At 36.2% G+C, this 13991-nt stretch overlaps 1 protein-coding gene across 9 annotated transcripts in view; it reads right to left on the bottom strand.

Annotated features, from left to right (window-relative positions):
• Window positions 1-13991, bottom strand: part of PLCB4 (phospholipase C beta 4) — a 414850-nt gene that overhangs the window by 383510 nt on the left and 17349 nt on the right. For 3 of the 9 annotated variants that reach the window (XM_054467170.2, XM_054467167.2, XM_054467168.2), the window contains exon 2: window positions 3580-3635. The exons of the other annotated variants lie outside the window; for them this stretch is intronic. The gene's annotated coding sequence lies outside the window, so the exon portion shown is untranslated. The remainder of the gene's footprint in view (window positions 1-3579; window positions 3636-13991) is intronic. 9 annotated transcript variants of the gene reach the window in all.

Genomic DNA, 13991 nt, shown 5'->3' with positions numbered 1-13991 from the left:
TCACCACAGGTGGCTCTGGACCTGCCACCATGGTCCTGCCTGCACCAGTGATGGGCAGAATTCCAAACCATTGCCTCTCTAAGTCACCTCTCCAGAGCCCCAGTCCCAGATGTGACAAACCTGAAGTCCCATGAGTGTGCCTACTGGCTGGCAGACATCAAGAAAAACACAAAAGTGGGCATTTCTGCTTGGGAAGTTAAAAGAAATGGCACTTTTATCCACCCAGCTTCACACAATGACGAATGTCCCCAAATTCAGGAAAAGGATTCAGATACCAGGTAGCCCAAATGGGGATAAATGTCTACTGTACACACAATAACATGTTAACTCAAACTGGCACATGGACCCCTGCCGCTTGTCAGGGGATATGGTCCATAATGAAAGGGAGGGGAGCTGGAAAATTATGGGGAAACAATTTTCTTTTCCACGCATTCACTAAGGACTCCTGTCCATAAAAATCTCCCAGGATTTACAGGGTAAACCAGGCTTTGTCTTCTCCATTCCATGCCAGGGCCCCAGGGGCAAAGCCCCTAGGAATAGCTTTGTGGTGTTGGTACCACTAGTGGCATGGAGCAGTCCTAGTGATGACAACTGTCCCCAGCACTGTCAAAAAAAAAAACTTTCTATGATGATGAGAATGTTCTATGTGCTGCCCTCTAGCCACATGTAGCTAATGAGCATGTGAATTGTGACTGGTGTAAATGACGAACTCAATTTTTAATTTTCTTAATTAAAATAACTATATGTGGTTAAATTTAAATGACCATATGTGGCTACTAGCTTTCGTACTGAAGAATACGTCTAACCAACCTACCATACAAGAAAATGGACTGTTAAAAAGTTTTTAGAAGAAAGTTCCTCTATTAGATTAGTAACCTAATCTAATATCTAATAACATAAACATCTGAGTATTTCTTTCTTCTGACTGTTTAAAAACATTCTGGCCCTGTCTTGCTTGAATCATGGATCCAGTCTTAACATGATTCAGATACCTTCCCCATGTTCTAGAGCAACAACTTACAACTTCTTTGATTATGAGCTTCTTTGATTATGAGAATCATGTTTAATGTCAAAATGAATCGTTAGCCATTTATAATAGTAGTATAAATGGTAGTAGTATAAAGTAGATTTAATTTCTATTGATTAAGAAAATACATTATAATAAAAAAGCTCCTCTTAATTCAGTAACACTTCATATTCATATATATTTCCTTATAGCAGGAATGATACAGAGTTTTAAAATAGTCATATATATGTATATATATATACACATATATATATATGAGACTATTTAATACATGAGACTTCCTTGGAATTAATTGCCACATACTCCAGGACTTTTACAATACTCCACAGCCTCCTGGGCTCTGTCACCCATGCAGTTGAGGAGCCTTTTCAAGACTGTGTTCCTAACTGTCTGGCGACCTTGCAGATATGTGAGTTTTTATTCCCAAGAGGGATTTTAGATTAATGTTGGATAAATGCAAAAAAGCAACTTTACTAGTAGTTGAAAGTCAAATTTTTTCTATACATATCTGCTAGCAGATACGTGATACAGATGATTTATGCTGCGGTTAAGTCCAATTATTATTCAAAGATGATCAAGGTTTAATAATTTGGATTTCCTAAAAGTGTATTTTTATAACTCAGCATTTATATCACACTTATCAGCTCTTTTGTGGTCATCATTCTATCAAAGATTATCCTCACTCTCTGTCCTTGATTAACTCATGTTTCTCTGTATCATCTTTGAAGCCAAAATTTGAATAAATAATCTGAGAAAAAAAAGAAAACATTTATTTAACTATTATGCAGTCAATTCACTGCAATTAATTGCATACAGCAGGTTTTTGAACTCCAATTTTGAAGCAAATTCACAGCAATCTCTCTGGTCTCTGTAAGTTCCCTCTGCTAGCGTACTCTCATAGGGTTTATTTATGTCCAAATGCCAAATTTACATGGGTGGCACTATGTATCTTAAATGGGCCAAACATTACAACTCAGCTTCAACTCCTCTATTTCCAATTTGGAAATCAATGTATGTTCGTTCTCCACACTAGATTTCCAATGATATAGTATGGACCATAGTCTTCACTTTTTGCTATCTAAAGGTGGGTGCTTTATAAGTAACATGTGAGCAACTGCTTGGTGAGCTCTGTCAGAGGAGAACCAAGCCATTCCCAGGGCAGAGATGGCTGGGAGCTAGCTGGATGGGTAATTAAAAGCTGGAGGTGAATGGTCACTCTTGTGAGGTTGCAGAAGAATGAGGAAAGACACCATCAGCATCATGAATTTATTATAATTAAATCAGGACAAACTGTTTCTACAGCCTAACTTCTCAGCCCAGAAATGATCTAAAAGCTAAAATCTCACAGTCTGAGAGCCAACTGGAGAATAACATGAAAGGATAATGGCACAAAGTCAGATTTGACCACTGTGACCTTAAAACACCCCCCAAATCTCTGAGGCAGTCCTGTGGTTTGGGGTGACAATCCCATGGGACCCACCATACCATTCATGCCTAGTGGTTTCCCAGTCTCCACAGGCACTCCCTGAACACATGGCTCTAGTCAGAACCAAGTCCCCAACTACACCTTTCAGAACAGGAGAGCCAGTCCATATTTCAGAATAAAAAGTATGAGATAAAAACTAAAAAAAAAACAAAAACAAAAAAAAAACAAAAAAAACAAGGCCAGCCTGTGGCTCACACCTGTAATCCCAGCACTTTCAGAGGCCGGGGTAGGCAGGTCACTTGAGATCGGGAGTTCGAGATCAGCCTGGCCAACACGGTGAAATCCCATCTCTACTAAAGATACGAAAATTAGCTGGGCGTGGTGGCGGGCACCTATAGACCCACCTACTTCAGAGGCTAAGGCAAGAGAATCCCTTGAACGCAGGAGACAGAGGTTGCAGTGAGCCAAGATCACGCCACTGCATTCCAGCCTGGGTGACAGAGCGAGACTCTGCCTCAGAAAAGAAAAAAAAAAGAAATCCAAAGTGGCTCCTAAGCTAGTATGAGTTCACTCCATGAAATTTGGAAACCTCTTGCAGGCTCTGTATGGATTACAAAAAGATACCGTACACCCAAGAATGCCCCCAACCTTATCACAGCTGACAAAGTATCCAGCAAATCACAATCCACACACTGAAAAAGAAATCTCACACCACAAAATGAAAGATATCACATTTTTTACTGGCCACAGACCATTTTACATTTCCACACTGTCTTGGTTTCCTAGAAAGATGTCACCCACTGAAAAATACAGGAACACATTTCATCAAGATGAGCTGAAATAAATGTATTGCAATAAAAAATGGATCTGCTGAGAAGCATTCACTTATTATACATCACATACATTGACTACTGTAGACATCAACTTTTGTCTCAAAATAGTCATTCTTTAAAAAGACTGGCAAACTTAAATATTGAATTTAGAAAGATGAATCTGAGGTTTTAATTCAATTCACAATGGCATGTGTTAGTGGCATAAAAAATTGCTTCTAGATTAAATCATCTGGGTTGTAATTTATTCAAGATAAAATTTTTTTAGTCACAAATTAAAAAGTACATACACCTACCTTTTTAAGGGAGATCACATTTTCAGGATTCTGTATCAGAGAGAAATCGTCTTTTCCTGTGAAGAAAAAATAGAAGAAAAACTACCTACTAGTAACAATAAATAGCAAATGTGAATTTTTAAGACCAGCCTATAATCTTATCATGTTGTGTTTCATTTATAATATTAAACAAATGAAAATCTTTAAATTAGACTTGAAATATTTCTTCATTTCTATCTACATAAAACATTTTACAGATTTTAATTCCAATGATTTGCTTTTTGAAGAACAAAATGGATAAAATCAAATGGAAAATGGATAAAAATAAATGAAAATTGCTCAAAATTAGAATTAAAGTATTTACTTCACATCTATCCCAATGACATATTTTCAAACATTTTGCTTAATTCCATAAAGTAAATGTACAAACAAAGAAGGAAATATATAAAACTCCACTCTTGTTTCTGCTTTTCCAGTGGGAAAATGATGTGAAAAGGTTGTGATGGGCTGTGCAGGTAACAGAAGGTAAAAGAACTATGAGCTGCTACCTCCTTCTATTGATTTTTTATTGTCCAAGCCAATAAACTATATTTATGGGCTCTATTTTTCTTAGCTAAGACTTTTAGATTACAAAAAAACTACATAAAAATTTAAATAAAAACAGGATACCTCTGATTTTATTTTACATGTATTACTTTCAATAAACAATTGACACAGAAACCTACTAGTCACTAACAAATACTAAATATGACTTTTCAAAATCACTTGTTAATATAAATTATTTTAACTTTACATATTCAAGCCAAAATAAGAAAGTAAATTGTTTAGTTTAATATAAGTTAATCATCCACTACTATAAACTGTTTCCAGTCAAATCTAATTAAAATGACCAATGGGATAATGTTCACAAGAATGTAATTCTGACTCTGACCGTGATATATGTTTGGTTCCATCTGTAATTTAACTTCCAATGGGAAAAATGATATATAGATTCAGAAACAATGACCAGGATTCTGACCCAAAAGAGCTCCAAAGATTTGAAATGACTGCCAATGCATAAATTCAAGGAGACCACAGTCCAGAGGAGTCCCTCTCCCCAAATGAGAAATCCTCCATTAGCTTGTGTTTGCTTCACTTCAGAATAAAAATCCTTTTTAAACTTTAAATAAGAAATTCTCACAACATCCTACTGAAAGGATCGTGAACCCTGCAACCATGTCCATGTCTGCAAATAGCCCAAATGAGTTCCACTCTTCTTGGCCAAGCTTAGCTAGCTGCAGAACCTCTCTCCTCCAAAGCAACACCAATGCCCCAGGTGGACTCCCCAGTGTAAGCCAGCATCTGGGGCCTTTCCTCTCTTGCTCTTCACCACTTCATATGTCAACCAGCAGTACTTTGGTCCCCTTCACTGCCAATACAGTATAGTGACGGTAAGAGCTGCCTGTTCTATTTTCTGAAACTACGGTTGCAGGTAAGCTCTGCTAACAAAAGAAAGCCAAGATAGCTAAGAAAGCCACGATGGATTGATGATCAATATGGACACATGGGTCACTGCATGTACGCTAAGCCAAATCATAAAGTATGACATAGTAACAACTGGGGTGGGGCCACTTATAGATCTTCAGTTCCTAACTGACCAACCAGAAATAATATATCTATTTTTGCTTCAAATATGGATTTGTTTCAAAACAATCCACTTGAGGTCACTGATGGGGAGGAGTAATGGATGAAACGAAACTGCCGTGAGTTTGTTATAGTGTAATGATGGATATATGAAGGTTCACTGTGATATTCACTGTACTTTTATGTATATTCAAAATGTTCCATAATAAAAAGTTTTTAAAATGTTCATTCGATGGGAATTATTTGTGAAAATACAGACAGAAATGCACAGACCATAACTATCACAACCTTTCTGTTTTTCAAATACTCTCTAACAAAAAAAAGAAATACTTTAGGCAAAAATTTTAAAAATCAAATATCACACTAGGAAAAATGAAAAGCTTATAGGTATGGTTTTAAAAAATCATAAAAATGGCTTTGAATATTTATTTCAATATTCCAAAGCCAAATCAAATACATATTTAGTTGCAATAAATCTTCTGTTTCTTTTTTTATTTTAGGTATCCTGCTTTGAATTAAGTAACATCAACATAGGAACACTGGTTATCTCATTCTTGTCAGAAATTGTAGGTAGTTAAATACACCTTTGATTAATGTAATTGGGGAAATGAATAACATATCATGAGTATCAATGTGATGTTTCATGAACAAATTCTTTCTAATTCCAAGATAAAAGAGGGAACAATTTTTTTTAAAATCCTTTATTCGTGGCAAACATTTGGGGTCACAGATATAAATTATCAGATCTGCTACCTGCTTATCCTAGCTCAGTGATCTGTCACTGCGAAACAGCCAAAAGATGGGCACTTTATGGATTATACCACTCAATTTGACTAAAATTTGAAAGAGCCAAAAAGGGGCCATGTGACGCTAAAGCTAAGCTTTCACAACAAGCAGGGAAAGTCACACACAAGTAAAATCATCCTCACAGCCTAGGAATTTGATTTACTGACCCTGCCAGATGCCACTACTGGAAACCTTACCCTAGCCATAAAATAAAAAGCAGGATTTATGTCATGGTTTGGGGAAAGACCATGTGTAAAGCTGTGCCAAGCCTACATCAAAGATAAACCAGGTTCAAGAAGAACCTCACATTCCCTCCGAACAGAAAACATACTGAGATCTAACACTGAATCCTAACATGAGATGTGATGATTAAAAACAAGAAAATAAAAAACATAGTTCGTGGTCTTCTATTTTCTTTTGCAAGCTTTCCTGGCCTAAAACAATCTGTTTCCTTTCCAATAAAGAAACAATGCCAAACTCTGAAAAGGAAATTTGTCTGACTTAATGGGTAAGCATATAAAAGCTGGAAAAGGGAGTATTATGGGAAAACCAGAGCAATTCAGCCTCAGGAGGCAGGCTTCCAAATTTATCAGTAAAAGGATTGAGGGTCAGAGGAGGGAGGGTAGGGTTAATAATTACGAACGAGTTACATGACGGAGGTCAGCTAAACAAAATTCAATTGTTTTCAATTTGAAAATCACAGTTCTAGCCATTTACTACAGGAGCTAAGAGAAACATCCATTAGCTTGCATCCATACTTAGATATTTTACATTCATGCAGCCATAATATGAGGACTAGTTTTATTAAATTTGCAATGGTATATCCTAAGGCCTTATGCATTTAATAAATATGTGTCAAATAAGTGAATGAATGAAGTAGCATCTAATACTTACCAAATCATGAAATCTAAAACTAAGCTAGTAGATGTGACAAAAACAAAATTCCCAGGTATGGTGGCTACAGCTATTTGTTTAGCCAACATTTATAGCGTTAGGAGCCAATATACTAAGCTAAAACGATTTGCTTTCCCAGATACAATGTCAGCTAGGGATAGCCACATGACACAGTTTTGACCAATGAAATACAAGAGAGAGAGCTCTGAGAACGTTAATTCTCATGATGTAAACAAGTCCCAATCCCTCATTTCCTGGAAATAGCTCCTGAGTGGTGCAGAGCCATCTCACACCTACGAAGACAAATAAATGCTAAATGATGAGTGGAGAGAAAGATAAAAGGAACCTGGTTCCCTGATGGCACTGCTGAGATGCCACATCTACCCAAAATGCTTAGATTCCTAAGCCTGCATTTCTCTTAAACTTCTGTTAGTTTAGGCTACTGTTTTTTATCACTCACAGCCAAAAATATTCTAATATATACACCAGCAATAACTTATTTTCCCCCTTCTGTATCCTCAGAAGCTGCTCCTATTTTAACTAACTGCGATGCACACTATAACTGCTCAGTAACAGATACATCACCATTGCAGTGGAAACCTCATCAACTGTTCCCACTTGTCAACACTAAGGATGTCTCACCCAACGGGCTCACCAACAGGCTTCAGAGAGAATCAAAAAAGCATCAGAAACAACAAGGCACATCACTCTACCGAGCCACACTGTGCTTTCCTAAGGACCATTACATTCTGATATTAACAATGCAAAAGAGAATGATAACAATGCAAAAGGGAATGATGACAAAAAAGACAGCAATGCTATTCCAGTGACCAAAGAAATGAAGAATCTAAGTTAAGACAGTCTTAACCTGTCTCACAAAGAAAAGTAAATATTTAGGGGCATGGCTAGATTAAACACCAGAAATGGAACATCACTAAAAAACAGAAAACAAGAACATGAAAATACCTCTCGAGGGCCGAAGAGCTGACCTGATTCATATGCTGCTACTCTGCTTTATAGGGCCTCAGAAATGCACCTTCTGTGGAACTTAAAATTCTACAGTAACTTCTATTATCTGTGGATCTCTCTTGATACAACATAAACTCCTAGACCTCAGGAAGCAAGCCAGTAACAAGTATTGACAAATGCTGAATGAATGAAGAAGCAAAACTACATAGAGATTACTTTTCCAAGAGACTTTATGAAACGCATGCAGTCCTCAAAAAGAAAAAAAAAATCTGTAAGCATCACTTCTAGAAATATAATAATGAGTTGAAATAATTGTGTATTTAATGGTCAAATGTCTGTAGAAAGAAAAGAACAGAACTACAACTAACAGGTAGCTATTATCGTATAAACCAGGTGAGGTGTTAGGCACTTTGCATCTAGTATTTCATGCAGTCTTCACCGCTCCCCAGTTAGGCATTAGTCTCTCCCCTTTCCCATGAGGACAAGTTCAGAGGGAGCTTTGGAGCTCACCTGAGGTCACATTTCTAGCAAAAGACAGACTGGATACTCAAACCTAGGAAGGTCAGCTCTCACATTTCTGCTGTACAATGCTGCTTCTCACTTTTGTCCTTACGAAAATATTATTTATAAACTGCATACCTACATTAGCTGAGGGAACATTCAAAGGAACCTTCAGTCTATGGCCAAAAACATAAGCAAGGTGAGGCTCCACTGTAACCTCAAGCACAATTACTATGTGCCCATATCATAAACCAGATGTGGTTCCACATGACCCAGATAGTGACTTTCTCTAGCTCATTTTACAGCTGTCAAGACTTATAAAGGCTCTACATACCTATGGCATGTTTTTTTTTTAAAGCTACAATGTACTTGTATGACCTAGAAATGATAAAAAGAAACCTATGAGTCAACGGCATTAGTTTCTCTCAGAAATCAGCCCTCTCCCATGTATGGTACAAACACCACAGCTCTCCTGTCACATTTACAGAACATGTGGCACCGAGACCCTGGGGACCCTGGTCTCTGGGAAGGCTTACAAATAAAACCCACTGTGTCTATGAATACAACATATCGAATTGATTGAAGCAGTTTAAAATAATGAATTCATTTGAACCAAAAAGAGAAACAAGTTTACTGTCGAAAGAAAAAAAAATTGAATGTATACTGCAATAGGCTCCTAGTACTTTGCATTGAATAACTACTACCTCTTTGAAGTTGATGAAAACTTCCATGAAAATATTTATCCAGTAAACATCTCAGTGAAATAAACCGTGATGACTCCAAAGAAACCGAATTTAACAACTTTATAAATTCTCATGGAGAAGAAATAGAATCACCACCCCCGAAACATTTGGTAATTATTTATATACAATATGCTCACAGTCTGTGATGAATATGCAGAGATGCAAAAGTTACTGGAGTATATTAGCTTAAACATGAGCTTCTTTACTCTGCCATTTCAGGTTAACTTTTCCAGCAATTTTTTAGTAACACAGAGTATTCTGCAAGTCCTCACTTCTACCTCGGAAGCTATCTAATACCCATTTGAAAAAAAAAACAAAAAAAACAAAACACTAAAAATGCGTTAGAATCCCAACTTATTTTGGGATAGTTATCAGGTGACAAAGCATGCTTCCATTTTTTTCCTCCCCCTTTCTATTAGTTAGTTATCTATTATTTTAAGATTTCCCATACACATACATTTGAAAAAAATATGATTTAAAAGGATGTTGAGTCTTTTCCCAAATAATGGCTCGATTCTCTTTGGAAAGATAAACAAATCCTTTTTTTTTTCAGTAATGCATCATTTCAATACTTTCCCATGACACAGACACAGACACACACACACACACACACACAAATAGTATTCTCAATTAAATAACCCTATAACACTCACAGTTTTTCTCCTATACAGTTATTTTTCAATGTGTTCAATCTTTACCAAAGGCCAATGATTTTAAAAAACAGGCTTCATAACAAAAGAAATGGGGAGAAGATACTTTCACAAAGACACTATCAGGCCATAGCTCAGAAAGAACTCTGCATACAACTTCTTTGAAAATCTCTGCTCCAAAACTTCAAGCTTTCTAGTAAATTAGGACTCCTTTATGAATGCTTACCTTGCTTAAAGTATACCTTGAAAAGTAGGACAAAAACATCTCCCTTGCATTTAACCCCGCCATCGTACTGACACTGCTCATTTACAAAATGAAATATTGAGGTCCACGTTAACTGCTATAAGCAATTCCAGGGTTAGAACTAAAAACAGGATTGAGTGTGAAAATACTTCCTTATTCACCAGCTAACTTTATTTCTTTCTCCACATCTTAAAGTAATTCCTAACAACTGACAAAGGCTCCAAATATTATACAAATATCTAGTCTACAAATAAAGCTTTAGGAGTTATATTAAGCAGATTTCTGATGATATTGGACACAATCTTAGAACCACTTCCTACATACAAAGTCTAGCCATGAAAGGAATTATTAGTTTTAAACAGAAAATTAAGTGAGCTGATTAAATATAGATCAAAGAAAGTTCTACCATGAAAAGACCAATTTTTGTCACTCATGGAAAAAATGCATCAATAAACAAAAAGCAATCTGGTGTTTCTCATTCTGGCCTATATTGGTTACTACCTATTATAATTAGATTAAAGGTAGTTTTGCCTTCTTCCCTTCTTCTTTGTGCTTTTAAGTTCTTTTCCAATATTTTTTATATAATCACATATTTTATAAGTACCAAAGTTATTTTTAAAAATCTTAGACACTACTGAGATATAATCTCCTTTTAATTAGGATAAAGCACATGTTAATATATTTTTAAATATATTGATAATTAATTAGTCAAAATTAAATTTATAACTTTAAAATAACTTCTTATCATATTGTCACCTATAAATTCTGGTACAAAATCACATTAAATCTTTTAAGGTTATTTTGTACTTTGAAATAAGCTAACTAATGAACTGATACATACATTTCATATTCATCTATTTCTGCTCCAAAAATTAGGGGAAATTACCTGTTTCTTGTTCCAAACCATTCTCCTTTATCTGTGCTATTTATTATTTGCCAATTCTTAAAGTATATTTTTATATTTTATATATTATATGACATCATTATGTCATTTCTTTCTTTGACAGTTATATTAGTACTATAAAATACATATTTATGTCTGCGTATATATGCAAAAGTATATATATTCCTCAAAAAAGTACACATTTACATATATATACATTTATGAATATACCTATATGATCTGTACTGTTTAGAGATTTCCAGCAGAAGTAACTGTCAATCCAGTTTCAGGTTTTATATAGGCCAACCTGACCAACTAGTTTGACAAAGCTAACAGTAGTTTTGAATTCTACTTTTTTCCACTTAAGTGACCCATTGTTTAACCAAATCAGTAAAGAATTTTGCAGATTAGCAACCTCATTCCTCTTATTATATTGGTCACCTTTACCTTCCCCAGAGACCAATATCCTGCAATCACCATGACTTGATTCATTAAGTATTTATTTGGTACTTAGTATTTCTCATTACTGTGAAGGGAGAAGCTTACAGAGTGTGGCAGTTCACGAATTGTAAATGTAGCTGAAGGTTTAACACTTATCTGTGCATCTTACTATTAAGCCAGTGATCTCTAAATTCTTCTAATGATGAGAATGGGAATTATTGTTTCAACTTTCTGCTAATGTTTCAATGCCAAAGGTGATATGATGAGTTCCTTGTATATGTCCATAGGACTTGCTACACATGGCCAAGCCAGTCCAGAGATCACCTCCAGAGTCTGTGTATGAGAAGAACTGCACTGCAGCAAACTCTTCAAAGAAAATTCAACAGATCCCTTTCCTTCTCTCTCTAACACCTCATAAGGAAGGCAAAAAAAAAAGAAAAGAAAAGAAAAGAAAAGCCATAATAAATTGAGGCTATCTGCAATGACAGAGGCTGATATTCTATTCCCTGCCTGGATGCCTGCTTCAGTGCAGAAACCATGGATTGTGCATCAGATTGGCTGGCTGATGCCATCTGCAAGGCAACAGAGCCCCAGCAGAAGTAGAAGCAGGCTGTGCCCCAGGGTCTGATGGTGTTAAGATGAGAGTTTTCCTGTGTACCATGTGAATACTATGGAAGGTTGTCATGTTTGAATGATCCTGAAAAGCCTCCATCTGAGTGGGTTACCTGGACAAGGACACAGAGACACTCCAGTGATCTTCCATTGGAATATGAGGAGCTGATATTGCAGTGCTCAAAACAAATAATGGCACGATGCCAATGGACCTGCAAGGGCTCTCCAAAAAATCCATCAGGGTGTGTATGAGAAAGAACTGGCCTTGAAAACAAACAGCACCTGTTAAGTGCAATAGCTTTGGCCCCTTTTATGTCCCCCGTGTCAACTCTGGAGGAGCCAGATAATGTGTAGGAGAGGAAGAGAGGAGAGTTAAAGTAGGAATTCCTTTTCTTCCCTATTGCTGATCACTAAGCCTGGGCTCAAGCCTAAGAATGAAAAAAGGGGAGAAGCTACAAACTGGATGGGAAAATGGAAGTTTTGATTTACATTGTACTACGTTTTTCTAATATTTGAAAATTAGGTTGTTCCAATACTGTAAAATGACTGAAAAGCTATAGGATCTGCCAAAAAAATATCATTCAAAGTACAGGAGAGGAGAGAATAAAGCTATTTTCTGTTTATGTCTTACTAAGTGTGGCCCATCCAACAAACCAATTATACTAAGTATACAACCTATGTACAGTATACTATGTATGTACAAAATAAGTCTTGCGACTTTTTTTCCATAAAGTTAAATCTGAAAGAAAACTGAGAAGACAAAGAAATATCAAAATGCAAATGTAATATATTTCATAAAATGTTAACCACAGAATATAATTATATCAACAACTTTAAATGTAAATGAACTAAACATTCCATCTATATGGCAAAGATTATCAGAATAGATTTTTTTAAAAGCAAGAATCAACTATATGCTCTCTACAAAGAGACACATTTTAAATGGAAACACACAAATAAGTTGGAAGGATGAAAAAAGTTATATCTTGCAAACAGTAAGCAAAATAAAGTTGAACTGGCTATATTAATAAGACAAAATAGACTTCCACACAGAAGATTACTAGAGACAAAGAGAAACACTTCATGATGATAAAAGGGTAAATATAAAAGAAATAGTTCTAGAGGCCTAAGCCCTTCATTTAAGAGAGCTAAGTACACTGAAACCGGTGAAGTGAAATGACTTGCTTAAGAACACATAATCAGCTAGGGCAATAGCCAGCTGTAAGTCACTTCTCCCAATTCCCTTTTCAGAACCTTTTCCCTATGATCGATGGTCCTAATCTGAGCTCATTCAACATGAAAGCAACCAACCTATTTGATCAAAACTGTCAACTTGGTAGCTAGGCAAACACAGCCTTGGAAGGAGGGGAAGACCACATGGAAGGGGTAGAAGAGGGTAGATAGAATCCTGAGCAGGGTCTGACTCCAGCTGAGGCGCTACAACTTGCTAGTTATGTGGCCCTGAACAAATTACTTAAATGGGCCTCAGTTTCATTTTCTGCAGAATGAGGATACTGCCACCTATCTCACAGGATAGATATAAAAAATGATGATAAGGAGGACGAGGTTAATGACTTGACCAAGGTCACTCGGCTTCTCAGTAGCAAAGCCAGGACCCCACAATGCACATCATACACGCTCACCACCATTTTGCTAAACTTCCTCCCAAAGGAGAGTCCCTAGTGGAGTTCCTGACCTTCACAAGACACTTCAAAAAATGTTCATTTCTTTCCCAATATACCGATGCTGTAGTTGCCAGTAACTTTATAAAGGTATTTCTACATGGGATCCTCACACAGAAACATATATCCTTTTTCATCTACATACACGAGTTTGAGATGATCACTTTTTCTCATCATGATGGCTTGTTCTCACTCTGTGAGGTCCTAAGGTCAAAGTGAGTGAGGCAGGCAGGTTAAAAATTTCAGTGATAATTTAATTTATATCATCTCTTATATTCCAAATTAAGCCACATAATTAACACATTTTAAATCATCCCTCAAAAAAAGAGTTTAAACATATCATTTTGCTTAAAGGAAGAACCAGCCATTCCATTGTTTTGTGGTTATAATAACCAAAGAGGTGTC

The sequence above is a fragment of the Pongo pygmaeus genome, chromosome 21 (assembly GCF_028885625.2).
Source record: "Pongo pygmaeus isolate AG05252 chromosome 21, NHGRI_mPonPyg2-v2.0_pri, whole genome shotgun sequence".
Lineage (NCBI taxonomy): Eukaryota > Metazoa > Chordata > Mammalia > Primates > Hominidae > Pongo > Pongo pygmaeus.
Note: the sequence above shows the minus strand (reverse complement) of the source record. Positions and strands in the feature narration are given on the sequence as shown.